General features: G+C 34.4%; 1 long non-coding RNA gene across 9 annotated transcripts; it reads left to right on the top strand.

Moving 5' to 3' along the window:
- Window positions 1–1,701: 1,701 nt before the first annotated feature.
- On the top strand, window positions 1,702–6,126 carry LOC110864868. Of its 9 annotated transcripts, none has more exons than XR_004860201.1 (10): window positions 1,702–2,184; window positions 2,666–2,770; window positions 3,017–3,139; window positions 3,526–3,625; window positions 3,854–3,951; window positions 4,032–4,251; window positions 4,826–4,971; window positions 5,069–5,250; window positions 5,663–5,755; window positions 5,836–6,126. It is a non-coding gene; the product is annotated as an uncharacterized LOC110864868 (long non-coding RNA). The 9 variants fall into 9 exon arrangements; XR_004860198.1 differs by having other exon boundaries at window positions 5,054–5,250; XR_004860200.1 differs by having other exon boundaries at window positions 5,051–5,250.
- The last annotated feature ends 10,045 nt before the right edge of the window (window positions 6,127–16,171 follow it).

Raw genomic sequence — 16,171 nt, 5'->3', positions numbered from 1 at the left:
GTTTTGGACTTTCTGTATACTGTCTGGCTACTACCCTATAAAGAAAAGTTTGTTTCAGCCTGGACTAACACAAGCCCTAACTTTGGTCAACATACAACCAACAGAGTTGAAAGCCAACATGCTAAGTTTAAGAGATACCTTAGGGGGCCAAACAGCTCGCTCCATAGACTTGTGTGGCTTGTTGACAAAGTTGTAGAGTCACAATGCATACAAATAAACCTCACTTTTCAGGATAGCCGGTCCTTGAAAATGGATGACCACATGATATCATTCTTTGATAACCTACGTGGTAATGTTTCCCTGAAAGCATTAGATTTGTTGCTTGTGGAGAAGAAAAAGATACGTACGTTGCTCGCAGCAGGGGGACTTGTGGTCACCAGCTTTTTACGAGTTGTGGGTTGCCAAGTGCTTGTCAGATAGAGTGGTGGGAAAATACAAGTAATAAAAACAGGCTTCAACCGCTGTTGTACGAAGAAACTGTTCGATTTCATGGTTTGTTTGAGAACCTGATTCAGATACACAACAGGTTCGTGTGAATCTAAGTAATAATATGTAATAGTTAGCGATTTAGTGTGTAGGGTTTAGGGTTTAGGGTTTCGGCTATGTATTGTATTACATTTTGTATGAAAGTGTTGTGTTTTGTGTTATTTTAACAAACAATGTTCACTAACATTTGCGTTATGTATTATAGAGAATTTGACGTTTTATAATAACACTTGATAAAAAAATGTAGAAGTTTTATAATACTAATTAAAAAAAAATGTTGACGTTTTATACTAACACTTGATAAAAAATGTAGAAGTTTTATAATACTAATTAAAAAAAATGTTAACGTTTTATAATAATAATTAATAAATAAAAATGTTGCCATTTTTCTAAATATATTAAATAAAAAAATGACATTTATATACCTTCCTTTTATAACAATAAATAATAATAAATATAAATGTTTATATTTTTTTTATTTTAACAACAATTTAAAAAAAAATATATATAAAGTTTTTTTTAAATAATATTTCACCCACTTGAAAACCCTCCATACCCTTCAAATTTATTCCACACAAAAGAGCCAATGATTGGGCCACCATTGGCTGACACCCAATCATTGACAATTAATAGGATGTGTGAAAAAGTAACCAAAAAGTAAACGTATAGGGCAATGAGGGGCTTATCAGGTGGGTCCATTTTCAGGCGTATGGGGCAATGAGGGGTGTATAGGGTTAGGGGATGTGTGGATAAATTGAGGGGGATGTGTGGATAACCAAAGCCTTTCCACATGAGAAATATTATACAAGATATAAAGTACCCCAAATGTTTAAACATTGATACTCACTTTCAAACATCACAAAACGAATATCTGTTATTCATAACGTACAAAATTCAGTTATTTTCCATAAAAATTGATATAACTGTTGTAAAACAACTAAACCTATTAGCAATATAAAGAGAAGAATAAGAGAATGAGGGAATGTAAATCTTATTATTGATTTCTATACACCATATACAAATGCCACTATCTATACTATCTATTAAAGGAGGTTAGATGATGACATAGAAATGCCTACGTGTCAACTTCTCAGCTATGCCACGTAGTCCTCGCTGATGTCATAATCTTTATTAAACATTTCAATTAAATCAGTTTTAAAATCAATTTAAAATCTTTTAAAATACAAACTCATTATGCAGAGGTTTTGGGCGGCCAGATATTTCATTGAAAATTTGAATCCCACCCATCCCATACACCTCAAACACGCACCCAAGAATCAAAGTAATCCAACATTTCAAAATTCAAACACCCCACTTCTCTTCCTTCTCTCTCTCAAATCCCCTATGGATTAGATCTGGATCTGCTCCCTCTCTCTCTCTATTCATCCATAAATCAACCAACAAGAAAAACATCAATTCACTTGCTGATGCCTATTCACATGTATGATTTTCTAGGGGTTTTGATTTCCATCTTAATTCACCCTGTTCACTGGATCTGCCAAACTCTCCCCCTTCTCAAACCCTAATCCCAATTGCACCGCGTCACTTTCATGGCTCCTCAAAACACATCTTCCATATTCGTTTCATTTAAGGTGCTTGAGGGTTTGGATTTGCTGAGTCGACTCAGAAGTGTAGAAAGATGGAGCCGAATGGGCTTATGGTTACTCGCCAAGAGTCCAATCGTTGGTCTTATGCAAGGTATTTTGATGTATAATCCTGATTTATCATTTTAGATTCTTCATCTAATCTTTGCATAGGAGGGTTTTCTAGGGGTCTGGTGTTGTGGGGGTGGTGTAGGTAAGGAAGCTGTAGATGGTTGTTGTTCGATAGATCTAGGGTCGTAAAGCATTTGAGATCCTAGACAAGGATAAGAATAAATTCAAGGATAGGATAGGAATAAATGCAGTCTCAGTTTCATGTTTGTATAAATAAATGATCTAATTACTTGGTCCACCAAAAGGCTACTTTAAATATAAGAAAAAAAAAGAAAGTAGAATTCATTATGAACTTTAGAGTGTAAGATCTGAAATTTGAATATTTTATTTCCAATTGAAGAGAGATGTAACTCAAACCGACATTATAATAAATCCATTGAAAGGGGAAACTTAACTGATTAGGTTATTGTTACGTGTTTACTGCATCATATTTTGACAGTTATACAGCTTTTCCTTGTGTACAGATGCCACCAAATCGGCAAGAATTCTGTAGCTGCCAAATGCAACGCCTGCCATAGGGTATCTACTCTGGCAACACGCCTTGATTGTAAAATATCATTCTGTGATAGGTAAGCAACTTCTGTCATATCTCCTATATATACAATTATACATATATAAAAGCCAAATAGTATAAGCATTTCAGTAACAATGTTCAGTAACAGGTGTACGGAATTGGGTTGTTCGATTAACAAACCCAGACTGGTCGGGTCTGGTTTGTTTTGTTTGCGTTGATTCGAGTATATACACTCGGTGTTTTGTCATCCAGGTACGTAGATATGTCTTAATTAATTTATGGTGTTGCATTATATGTACAGAGTGTTGAAGGACCAGGGTTTAAAAGGGCAAATGGTTCGGCCACTGATCTCTATGTGTCTTATCGTTGACCGTAAAGATTAGTTTTCAAGATAGGGTATTAAGGCAGTTTTGAGGAAAAAAAGGTAAATATTATGTGTTGTAGAACATAATCTCTTTGAATGTGGTTTGGTTTAAGACTCTAAAGTATAAAGATTTCTCCTTTTACATGGTTAATTTTATTAAATATGTCTTCAGACGTTTACATGGAGTTTCAGGACACTTCGGTGTTGTTTTTCAATTATCTTTCTTAAATAATCTCCTTTTGGTGGTTTGATTTTTTTTGGTATTACGTATAGGTACGGTTCGGTAATGCGTTAGTCTTAGGAATTTTTTTTGGTCAGAATAAAGGTTGTCCAATACAGAAAATAATAAATTATGGGAATAAAAGTTTTGGTAAAAAATAATGCATTTAAGTTACAAACATTCAATCTTATAGATGACGTTTAGTGAATTGGGTTGTTTTGTGTAGGTGAAGGTGGACAGGAGAGTGTTTATCAGTGATCCGAGGGATGTGATTTGCGATGTGGTGGAGAAGATGGGTGTTGATATGGTGGTGTTGGGTAGTCATGGTACGGTTTGATCAAGAGGCGAGTTTCATACTTTTGTGCCAGATTAGTTTATATTCGTTTATGATGGTAAATCGGGAATTTTAGGGTATGCATGGGTGGGTTTTTGGCTCAAAAAATAAATTACACCCAAAAGGGGTTACATCAAGCTTAAATGTATTGGCTGTCATAGAAGTTCAGGTTCGTTATGATTTGCCATTGATATTAGTTTTATTCTTTTGTTTATCTCAGGTTACCAGATTATCCTTTACGTTGGTAAAAGATATTACTCGGACATTAGATGAAGCTATAGTGCTCTTTGTCAACCGGCTTGCACAGTGGGATGCCAGGTTAGCTGATATATTCTTTTTAAATATAGCTGGTATGCTTTGGGATGACAAGTTAGCTGATATATTCTTTTTAAATATAGTTGGTATTCTTTTTTGTTTGAATCACTTTCAGGAATATTAGTAGCATACAAAACACATAGATTATCTGCGACATCCATATTCCTCTAAATGTTATAGAAGGATTACAAAAATGTGTTGGGCTGCATTTGGAGACTGACCAATATTCCTCTAATGAGATAGATGAGTTGGATGCTATACAAATCTCATACGGAGCAGTGCACCTGATCATTTGTTGTTAGAGTGAGTTTTCTTATCTTTGAATTTCCAATGATAAGGTTTTACTTTATTCTTTGTTTTTTTAAGTTATAAATTTCTTTATTTCACATTTTATGTGATCTTTTTTGATTTAAGGTTCATATACAAAAGTGGCAATATGTACTTTAGAGTTCATTTCCCTTTCTAAACGATGATGACTAGGTGGTAAGATGAGTGGGTTGGGTAATGGGTCGAACCATGTAAAGCGCATTTGAATTGGTAAACACCTGAGTAATTTGAGAGTAAACAGAGAGGGTTTACTGGTCTGCAGAATCGTTAAAGTTTCTGCGAGCCTCGAGTCCTCTATCAGTTTTGGTGTAAAATCTGTATACATTGTATTAAAGTTATCATCATGGGTGTTGTTTGTTGCTGCTTGCATTATGACTATTAAGATTATGTTAATCATAACAGTAATCTATATAGAAACTGCATTTGCCTTTGATGTTTTCTTCAAAATTTCTTATATTTGGTATGTAATAAGTTTTTTGTCCAAAGTTCTCTTATTTTTTATGAGATAAGTACGACTTATTGTAACAGTATGCGTCATTATTTCAAATAGGGGAAGAACATGTGAGGCTTCAGATTCCTTCGTCTCTTCAAGGGACATCGTCTTTTAATTCATCAGCATCGCTTGATAACTCATTATCCGTTCTTGGAGCGGGTACCCGTCTTTTCGCTCTCACAAAGCGCAGGGCAAAACCTGCGGTACGCATTATCTTTATTTTATAAAGTTTGACTAAGATACATTGTTTTATTTAAATTGAATGATTTATAATGAATGTAGTAGATTGATGTATGGTAGTTATTTGGGTGCTAATTGGAGGGGCCTATAGGCTGATTGATGTCCCCATGAGCAACTGTATCAACAGTGGGATCAATAAAGTCTACATTTTGATTCAGTTTAATTCGGCATCACTCAACAAACACTTGGCCCGCGCTTATAATTTTGGTAATGGTGTTACCTTTGGAGACGGTTTCGTTGAAGTACTCTTGATTTTTGTTAGAAGTTGGGAAATGGGCAGTTGGGCAAGCTGCATAATGGGTCAAACGGGTAACTTTTTCGTTGTTATATAAACAATGAGTTTAGCGAATACGATTAGAAAGTGGATTAAGGTTTTAAGCATTAAAAGTACAGTTTTGTTGCTTTCAACCCAACTGACATGAATCTTTTTAGCTATTTTTCTTTTAATTTGCCCGTTTGATCTGTTAGCAACAAATACAATCCGATTTTTTTTTTTACCAAAGTTGACATATATTTCATTCCAATCATCCGAAATAAAGGAAATCCGTTTGACTCGTAGAATTAAGGAAATCCGTTTAGTCTGAAATAAAGGTTCCAAATGTTGAGAGCCCATGTCACAAATTCTAATTATTATTGGTAATCATGTGATACCAGGCACTCTCCGCAACTCAAACTCCAGGTGAGGAAGGTAAGAGGTGATTCTAGGGTACTGCAGATGCGGTTCGACAGTTTCATTGGCTGTTTGAGGTACCCGAAACGAAATACTTATTTGGACAAACTAACGTATTATTAAGAACACATAATATAACTAACTTTTGAGTCTGTAGGATGCAAGAAGCAAGGATATTGAGGATGTTCTCATTCTATCTGTAGATCACTTGTATAGTATGGATTATATGGGAAAGGTAGAGAAATCAGGACATATCGATCCATGAGGGCATCATGGAGGATCATATCTTCTATTGAGCAGAAGAAAGAGAGCCGTGGGAATGAAGATCATGTCAAGCTAATTAAGGACTATAGGGCGAGAAACGAGACCGAAGTAAGCAAAATTTATGACGGATCATATGTTTAACATTGTTTTATAAAGATATGTAACTAAACGCAAAGAATTTAAATAATATATTATAATATGTTTTTTAGTATTTGATTCCGATCGTTATTAGAACAAACCCGTGTATTCACACGGGTGTACACCTAGTATATATATATATATATAGGCACATACATTAATACAAAAGAAATCAAAGAGATAGGAGTTATAGGAGTTATGCATGTGGAGAGTCACCATATAAATGATTCATTCATAACACTCCCCCTTGACTACCCGCATACCTTTAATAAGCTTGGTGATGCTGCCTCGTTAAAAACCTTGCTAGGAAAACCCAATGGGACAAAACCTCAGCTAAGGGAAAAAGAGTACAACGCGTATTTTCTCCTACTGATACTTTTGGATCAGGTATGTTGCCTCATTAAAAACCTTACTAAGAAAACCCAATGGGACAAAACTTAGTCAAGGGAAAAAGAGTGCAACTTGAATAAGTCTCCCCCTCATTTTAACATGTATCCTTTATGTGACGTGTGTCTATCTTCCTTGAAAGTCGAAAAAGCTTTTGTAGCAAATGATTTGTCACTTGATCCCTTAATGTGCAATCCTGTATGTTGAGCAATGTTGTATAATATTTTAACGAGACTTTAGGTGCCTCCTTCCAAAAATTATCATTTGTCCACGACTGTGTTTTGTTACATTTCTGCATCTACAAGACTAACCAAACTTGTTTTGATGGGTTAGTAAAATATAATCAAATATCGTTTATACCTGAAATCCTTCTTTGAACTCATTCCAATGTCTCTTTGCTTGACACAGGTTATATCATGACAATAAGCTCAAGTGAAAGATATTATAACCATACATAGCTAGCAAAACATATTAATGCACTTATGCATTTAATGATGGTACTTCTTGAATGAGAATCTCTACTTTGGTAGAAGATAATAATAGACATTTCTTATAACAAATGACTTAACAACCTTTAACATACTTTAGAGGGATTAGTAAAATATAATTACATATATACTCGAACTGCAGTTCGAGTAATAATTAGACCGTGCCAAGGTCATTCAAAAATTCTCCCTCTAAAAGCTCGACAATTTCTCCCAATGATGCCTAGACATCATTACTGTAAATTGCTATTACATTGAACTTTTAAAAGTAGAATGTTCATAGAACATGGCTAATTTAATCAAACTTATATCCCTCTTTACGCGAATATCTCGAGTTGTACAACACTCGTTTCGACTATTTAGTCCATACATATTTTGTCAACTTCATATAATACATTCTTGAGGTTTTGACATCACTAATGCTTCTAGCATTATCAATCCATGAGGGAATTCTTTCCATCTTATCCAAATATGCAGGTGTTTTCACTCTTAGAAGTTTTGCTATATAAACTTGCCCTTTAACACATAGATATCTATATCATATGCAAAAATATCAAGAACCCTTGCTTTTATCTCCAAAATTCATATTATACCATGTTTGTACACTCTGTACATTGAGATGCCATAATAACCAGGTACATATTTTCTATGTATGTTTATTAGAGTATTGGTGCACTATAATTACATCCATAAGGTGTTTCAATTAACCTCTTAAGCACTCAAATGCTTTAGGATACTCATGGGGAGTTCCAATTTTATTCAATTCAATAACATATACAACATGTATATGTATTCAGATCTGAATTTGTATAATAATCATAATATTCTTGAGAACTTATTTTATATGACTTAGTATCAAGTGATACATAACTTTCCTAAGACACATGTCAATTCTCTTTTATATATTACCAGACTAATAAGATATTGGAGAGTCAATGCATCAACCACTGGAGAATACGTTTTCTCATAATCAATCATAGGTCTTTGTGAAAATTCTTGTGCCACTAATTTTGACTTATATCACTTAATTTGATTTTCACATGATTCGCGTAAAAGACACTTTTGTATCCATTTTACAACTTCAGTTGTATGGACTGTTGGTCCAGAAACTTTCCATTTCATTAGAGAACTAAACTCTGCCTTATTTGCGTCTTTCTATTTTGGCCAATCATTTCTTAATATTCATTCATAGGCAGATCTTAAATCTTGATCCTTATCATTTAATCATATTAAGCGCTACATTATATACAAAGGTATAACGATGTCGATTTTTATTTTGATTCCATACATATCTTAGACATGATACAACTTATCGATATATCTTTATTTTCAGGTACCTGGGGTTCTTCTTGAACCATCATGTCTATTATCTCTTCAGGAGATCTTATTACTATAACCTCGACTTGACCATCTTAATTACTTGCTCCAATTTTCGAGGAATTTTATTATTGGAATCAACTAGTCTACCACGCTTTAGGCGTGCAATAGACTCATTACAAAAACATGTGGTTGTCCTCTTGGGACACAAATATAACTGGAGCATAAGCAGTTGATTGTGTGACTTATTTAGTCACTCTATTTAGATCAGTGAACTTGTCTGATAATTTGTTCTTTAATATTGGTAAATGAATTATACTTTAAACTTCTAGTTCATAGTTTATAGTCTGAGGATCAAGATGACATGATAATTCATTTCACTTTTCACTTTTCAACTGCTTGTTATCTCCCACTAATGTTAGGAACACTCATTCATTAAAGTGAAAACCAATGAGCCATAAACGAATTTCTTACTAATGGCTTTAAGTATTTAATCATAGAAGATTATTTATACCCAACATATTCTCAAACTTTTTAGAAGTCCCATCTTTGTGCGGTGTGGTGGCTGAGTTTCAATATATGTCGCACAACCAAAATCTTTGATGAGACATCTTTGGTTCCTGACCAAAAACCAACTGTATGAGGAGAATTATAACTTATTGGCTTGATGTGAATTGATGGTACTATATATAAAATTACATGTACCTAAATGAACTTTTGCTCCTCTCATGATCATTGGGTTTGTAACCAATAGTAGACGTTTAGTGATCATCTCAAAAATAATACTTATTCTAATGATCGTTAATAACTTGGGAATCAAATTCACTATTATCAAATAAATATACTAATCTGGATTAATATGCTTGCTATCACATTAGCTAAGCCACAATCACACAAAGCTTCAGGTTCTGGATTTGATAACCATTTAGACGATGCATTGATTTAAATCACTAAATGGTATCATGTTGGGATATGCATATCCTTTAATCGCTTCTAATAATATTTAGGTATACACACCCTCGTTTATTTTGCAAATATATATTTCCCTTGAGAGCAAACATTACATGCTAATTATTATCTTAAAGAATCTTCCAGCTCTTCAATATGTTTCACATCATCAATGACTCAGGATGGTCTGACTGGTCATGCCATTGAATTAAGTAATCACGATCCACAAATTTCTGGTTTATGATCGTATATGTTTTAGTTGCAATCGTGTTTGTTCAATACACGATAGGAAGTATGAGAGAATAATGTAATATTATTTCAACATTCTTGGTATAACATGTTTCCAATGTTTTATGTTCGTATAATCACTCCGTAGGTATGCCACTTTTTGAGGTCGATTTCAATATTAAAATGGTTGTCAACATGAGGATTATTACAATTTCCTTAGTTACCATGATCATGACCTTTATAACGATCATTGTATAGTCATTACACTATTAACATGGTTGATCTTATTACATGATCATCATAACAATTTCCTCAATTACCATCATCACAAACTTTACACCAATTATTATATCATCACATTCTATTCAAGGAATAGATTATACCTTTCATGGTCGCATCATTACAATTTCCTCACTATGTACATAATCACGACCATTATACTAATCAGTATATCATCACATTCACTTCAAGGAATGGAATAGAGTCACACAACTTATATGGTGACTGTTTCAAACCTTATATATATCAAGAGCGCATTTGAGGTTTGATAAGTGGAAATTGTTTTATTCAATCTTCTTATATATCTCATTAGAAGATGTAATTCAAGAAGTAGTTATATGACCGAGACAACAAAATTTATCGATCGAAAATCTTGCGAGCTTCCATAAATTTATAATGAGCTTATGTGAGACCCACACTTCATATGTCATGTCTTTACTTCAATTTATTTCAAATAAGCGGGTCTTTTGAGCATGCTTGTAAACTTTCATGGGAATGACAATAATACACAACTTTGGTCTTTATTAGCCTTAATCAATAATTTCTATATAAATGATAATCTCCAAATGAAAATCATTAGACATCATTAGGCAGTGTCATATATGTTTTTCAATATAATGTTGTTACCATAAAGGAGATAATTGATATAAAATGAAAGGTATTATGAAATAAATAATGAATCATAAATTGCAATTATATATGCATGCATATAGGTTTCATACTGAAATCTTATTTAATTCCTTTTATGCATATCAAACTACCAAATCTTTAATTAATAACCATAGAAAGCAAACATTATAACTCCAACGTACAATTCTTTAGGTCTGATGGTTCTAATTCTTTTCATAATTATATATTCTATAATATCATAAGAAAAGAATATGGTGAAACCTTGATGACTAAATGTTCCATATGAAAGGTGATATTTTTCTAAAATTACATATTTTATCTAAACATATGATAGAAAATAATATATGTATGATGTAACGTGTCACACCCTGTCTTTTGCGGAAGCGTATGATGTGTGACTGGTTTAATATCATTGCCTTCAATCGTAATAAACAACTACATGATCAAAACGATGTTCATCCATTCATAAAATTTGAGTATTACAAACACTTGTTATTTAAGTTTTCAAAACATAACCTTCGACAAGGTTACAAATCAACAAAAATGGATGACATCTAAACTTGAAGTCTACTTCTAGTTATGACACCTGCGCCCAAGATCCATCCTGTCACCTGAAATACATGTAATTTTGGAAAACATCAACAAAAAGTTGAGCGAGTTCATGCGTCTAGTTTGTGTACTGTAATTCTTGTAAATCTTTGAGAGACTCTTTTGTAAACAGGTATGAAAAACGTGTATGAACATGAATGTTTTACAAGAACTTTAAGGCATGTGAGGACATGGGGAGTACTTGTTATGACTCCTTGTCGGAATACTCGTTCTGATTCCTTGTCGGAATACTCGTTCTGATTCCTTGTCGGAATACTCGTTCTGATTCCTTGTTGGAATACTCGTTCTAATTCCTTGTCGGAATACTCGTTTTGATTCCTTGTCGGAGTACTTGTTCTGACTCCTTGACAGAGTACTCGTTCTGACTCCTTGGGACACCGAAGCACTACTAGGTACTAGTTCTGACCATGAGTGGGGTTCGGCCGTACCCGTTAGATCTAACCCTCGTCCCTACTTATGTATTTACAACTTGGTACTAGTTTTCACCAAGAATTTATGGCATTTCAATATTACGTCTAAGCTCACATGATCTAGTATTTATAGGCGTTTAATACCGTTTAAGCATTTGTAACATGTATTTCACCCCCGAGAGTTATAAACCAAAAACAGTTAAAGAAAAGGGGGAGCATGAACTCACAACTTTGCGTTCCTGCGTCGTAAACTTCACCGGATTTGCGTGTCTAGCGTCGTGACCTAAACGTGTTTATTAATGTTAGTCACTAGACTTGTATCGCACAAGTACAAGTCACTATATTTTGTATATGTGTTCTTGTGTGAAAAATAATTTATATTTTTAACTATATATTTTACTTATATTATTTTCTCAAAAATAAATATAAGTATCTTGTATTTTGCACCCGAATTATGTATTTTGTCCAAGTAATATATTTTCATAATATATCTTCTTGTATGTGTCTAAGCATGTTGTATGTGTATTTTTGTATTCTTACTCTTATGAGTATTTAGTGTATTTTCAAGTCCTAATACACTATTCATGTATAATACTTACTACATACACTTAGCACAAAATTTAGTGATCAATGAATACATATATTTTTCCCCAAAAATATACATAATTAATATCAATTTTAAGTTTGAAAAAAAATCATCGTTTCTTATCTTGAAGTTTTCATAAAAATTGGGAAACCTTGGTAAATATTTTTAGGTACATTTTTAGGGAATAAGTTTCACAAAAACTTATTTTTTTATAAGTGTCAAAATTTATAGAAATTTTGACAGAGTTTCCCCTAAAAACGGAGCTTTCCCCATGTTTTCAAAACATGTGTTTATTTTCTTTTAAATCATCATCAAGCATCAACAACTCATTCGCGTCTTACTACAAGCCAAAATCATGTAAATCACACTATATCATGAACTTGAAGTTCTTTTAAAATCTTGTAGTAACTTACCATGTTATTTAGTGGGTTTAGTTACCCTTAAAAACATGGTTGTTTGTTTGTAAATCACGTTATTACAAGATTCGGTCCTTTACAACTTGTAATCACATTTTCCAAAAATGTTTATTTGCAACATCTTCTTGTTTCTTTAGTATTTTTACACTTTTTTTACCACCAAAAATAGTGTAAGTTTGAGTAAAAATTATGATCTTCTAAAAATCATATTTTAAACTTGGTTTTCTTGGAAAATCATTCATAAATCTTGGATTTATAAGTGTACTAGTTCACTTTGTATATTACTTTTCAAGAAATCATTTTTACTTATCAAGTTCATGTCCTTATAAGAAGATGATTATTTCATGTTGTTACATAATCATCTCCTAACTTGCTAGATCATGTGTTTAATCACAATCTAGCAAGCTTCACGTAATTCTCATCATCAATATCTCAAATAAACAACAACAAATATCACACATATGCAAAACATCATCATTTCATCAAGATTCATCATATATATAAGTTTTATGTTCAAGTTTCATGAATATGTCTTTTAGTGTTCTAGCAATTTTTAACATATCATATCTTTTAACCACTAAAAATGGAAGTAATTGAGAGTGTTCAAGATGCTTACAACTAGCTTAAAGCTAGGGAAGAAACAATGAAGAAATCGAGTGGTTAAAAGCAAACGGGTGAGGTCCTTCAAGTCCCGTGAGCACCGAGCTTCGTTAGTGACCCTCTAGCACCTTGTATCACACTTGGAATGGATGAACAAGAAACGAAAATGATGGTGGTTCTTGGAGGGTGTTCGGCCGAAGGTTTTAAGAGGGAGAGAGGAGAGTTGTGTAGGGTGTTAATGTGAAGAAAATGAGATGATGTTCTTATATATATATATATCATATCTTCATAAGATCTTTCCATATCTCATGTGATCTTGCCATATCCAAATAAAATCTAAACATATCCAAGAAAGATCTAGTAAATATTTGGTAAATATTTGGTGGGGCCATGGCTTTGGCCGATTGTAATCAAGGGGGGGGGGGAACAAAGTGTAACTTCCAATTTACTAAATGTAAAATCTAGTTAGTTTTCAAGTGTCTAGTTTAGGGACTTGTTATGTTATTATATTATAAGGGGTGTTACGGTGTTCGGGGACCATAACTACTTCAGAAACATTAAAATAATGCGTCTAGTAATATTTTGATATTCCGGGTAATGTCCGGTTGTTCGGTTAAATACCGGTTCGTTAAAGTGCTATATTGCACCGTTTAGTGTCCTTTATGTATCCTTTTATAACCCTTTCAATTCCCGACCCTTAGAGAAGTATCCTGGATCAATTTGTCGTATTTTTGTATGAAACAATCTTGTTATATTGCTGAATTTTGCTGAATTGTATTAAATTCAGCTTTTAAAGTGTATTTCGGGTGCTTTTTTGTGCGTATTTAGCTTCCAGAAAGTCTAAATATAAACCCTTGTATGTACTCTTGGGTTTTAATGTATTCTTGTCGTTGGACCTACACCTAGGCTCCAATTTTATTGTCTAACTGCCTTCTGCAGAATTGTCGACACAATGTGTCTTACCGGTGAGTGTACTAGTATTTTTGACGCAACGCTATCATAATGTAATTCTTGTAGTATAAAACGTGCATGAATTTACTTGCATGGTAAATAAAAGTTTATTTGTCTGGTAAACTAGATCATGCACAGTCATTAAAGCACAATTTACTGTTTATTTAGTGTACGGAATGTACGGAAAAGTGACGGTTGTCACAGTCTCCCCCCGTTAAAAGAATTTCGTCCCGAAATTCAAACGATGCCATCGGTTGCAGGGGAGTTGTGAAACAAATATGGTCACTTAGATTCATGATTTGTCTTTATGTTCCCATGTAATTCTGGGTCATGTTATGAATTCTATTGTACTCAAGTAAATCAATCATGTCTTTTCTGTATCTTGTGGACTCTTGGTCCGTAACCTTAACAGGTTTCTATAGTATTGTGGACTCTTGGTCCAAAACCTTAACAGGTTCTATAGTAATCCTTGTCGTTTGTTATTGACGTGAATCTTATTGGTGGGAACTATGACTGTTCCTTGAGTCAGACTCCTCTAATGACTAGACACATGAATGTGTCGCGATCACTACTGATCTTTTTCTGGAAGTTTCTTCTGGTAAGCAATGGTTCCGATCCCTACACCGGGGATTCAACCTTTTCATTTTCTAAATCACATCATGCCTTCTCTAGGCGAGGCTCTAATTAAAGCCATACTTCTCGTTTCACATTCCTACGATTTCCGCCGCTCATTGGCGCAATCTTTCTGTATTCTGCGGGCTGCCTTGATATGTTCACATATCTAAACGGTTTGCCTCTAGTTTTTCCTGGACCAACTCGGCCAGTAGATTGTTTATTCCCGGTCTTTGATCAACACGACTGGGATTGACTTATTATGTTCCATCTAAAGCTTCACACGAAGCGGTTTAAACGGCGGTGTGATAAATACTGTTGTAGGAAAACTCTACTAAGGGCAAGTGAGTGTTCTAACTTTTTATCAAAGTTGATTACACAAGCTCGTACCGTGTTCATACAGACTGCATCGTTCAGTAGCTTAGTTAATATTCAAGTTCTTACGATCAACGGTGTGCTGCAATCCTTGTGATCAGTAAAGATCGTGCAACGTTTTCTTTCAGGTAATGACGTCAAATTTGCGGCGCGCAATTACTGTATCTAGCTCAAGGTTTCTACTTATGATTCCTTAATCAATGTGCCGCATATGCAATGTCGTGATCTCGTTGCATCGATGTGCAATCGAGACTTTGTCGAGAAGCGTCCCATAATTGCAACTCTAGCTCCTTAGATCTTGGTTGCAGGGTTGGCATGAATTTCGTTCTTATCCACCATGTATCTTAACGTTCTCACTTCGCGAATTCGAAATCCACTTTTCATCATCATAGCACATAACTGTTCTTTTCTCTAAGAGCTGCAAGGTAAATTGCAGCTGTTGCTCACGACCTTCCTTGGTCGTTGGCCATACAAGAATGTGGTCAATAAGTATAATCATGATTTATCCGGGTATGGCTTACACGTTCGTTTCATGAGGTCCATGAATATTGTCGTTGCATGTGTTAAGCCAAGAGGTACAACAAGGAACACGTAATACTTGAAGCGAGTCCTAAAAGTCGTTTCAAGGATATTTCCTTCCTGTACTTACCGTTGTGGACATCCTGTCCTCAAGTTGATCTTTGAGTGGTAACTGGGATCTTATGATCTGTCTGTTTCATGTCATCAGTCCTTGGCGAAGGATTCTGATTCTCAATTTTCTGAAATTTATGCAAAGTGGGACTGTCAACTTTCTCCTCGTGTCCTTAACTAAGGATGTCGTGTCCTTACTTCCTTCTGTCTAGCAGCTCTTTCAGTTATACCAGAGGCTCATGCTTTGCGAACGAAGCTAGTTGGTAAGGCGTCATTCCGTACTAGTGCCGCTCCTGGCACGGGGTTCATCATAAACCTCTCTTGTCGCTGCGGAGGTATCCCCGGTCAAGTCTTCAGAAAAGGCTCCTAGAATTCCTTCCGTAACGGGGATGTTCTCAGGCTTATACCTGGATATCCAATCCATGCTGACTATCATATTAAGACTCCTCAAATTACTGGTAACAGAGGGTTCTGGCCTTCTGAGTTCCTAGAATATAATCCTTAGTTGTTTTGTCTGTTCAAACTAGCCTTCTATATGCCCATTTCTAAGGGATACAGGACGTCTATTCTACTTGAAACTAGGCCAAGCAGTTTCTTAAGTTCTAAGCATACAATGTTAAAGTTGATG

Source organism: Helianthus annuus, chromosome 6 (genome assembly GCF_002127325.2).
Source record: "Helianthus annuus cultivar XRQ/B chromosome 6, HanXRQr2.0-SUNRISE, whole genome shotgun sequence".
Taxonomy (NCBI): Eukaryota; Viridiplantae; Streptophyta; class Magnoliopsida; order Asterales; family Asteraceae; genus Helianthus; species Helianthus annuus.
This window is presented reverse-complemented; position numbering and strand designations above follow the sequence as displayed.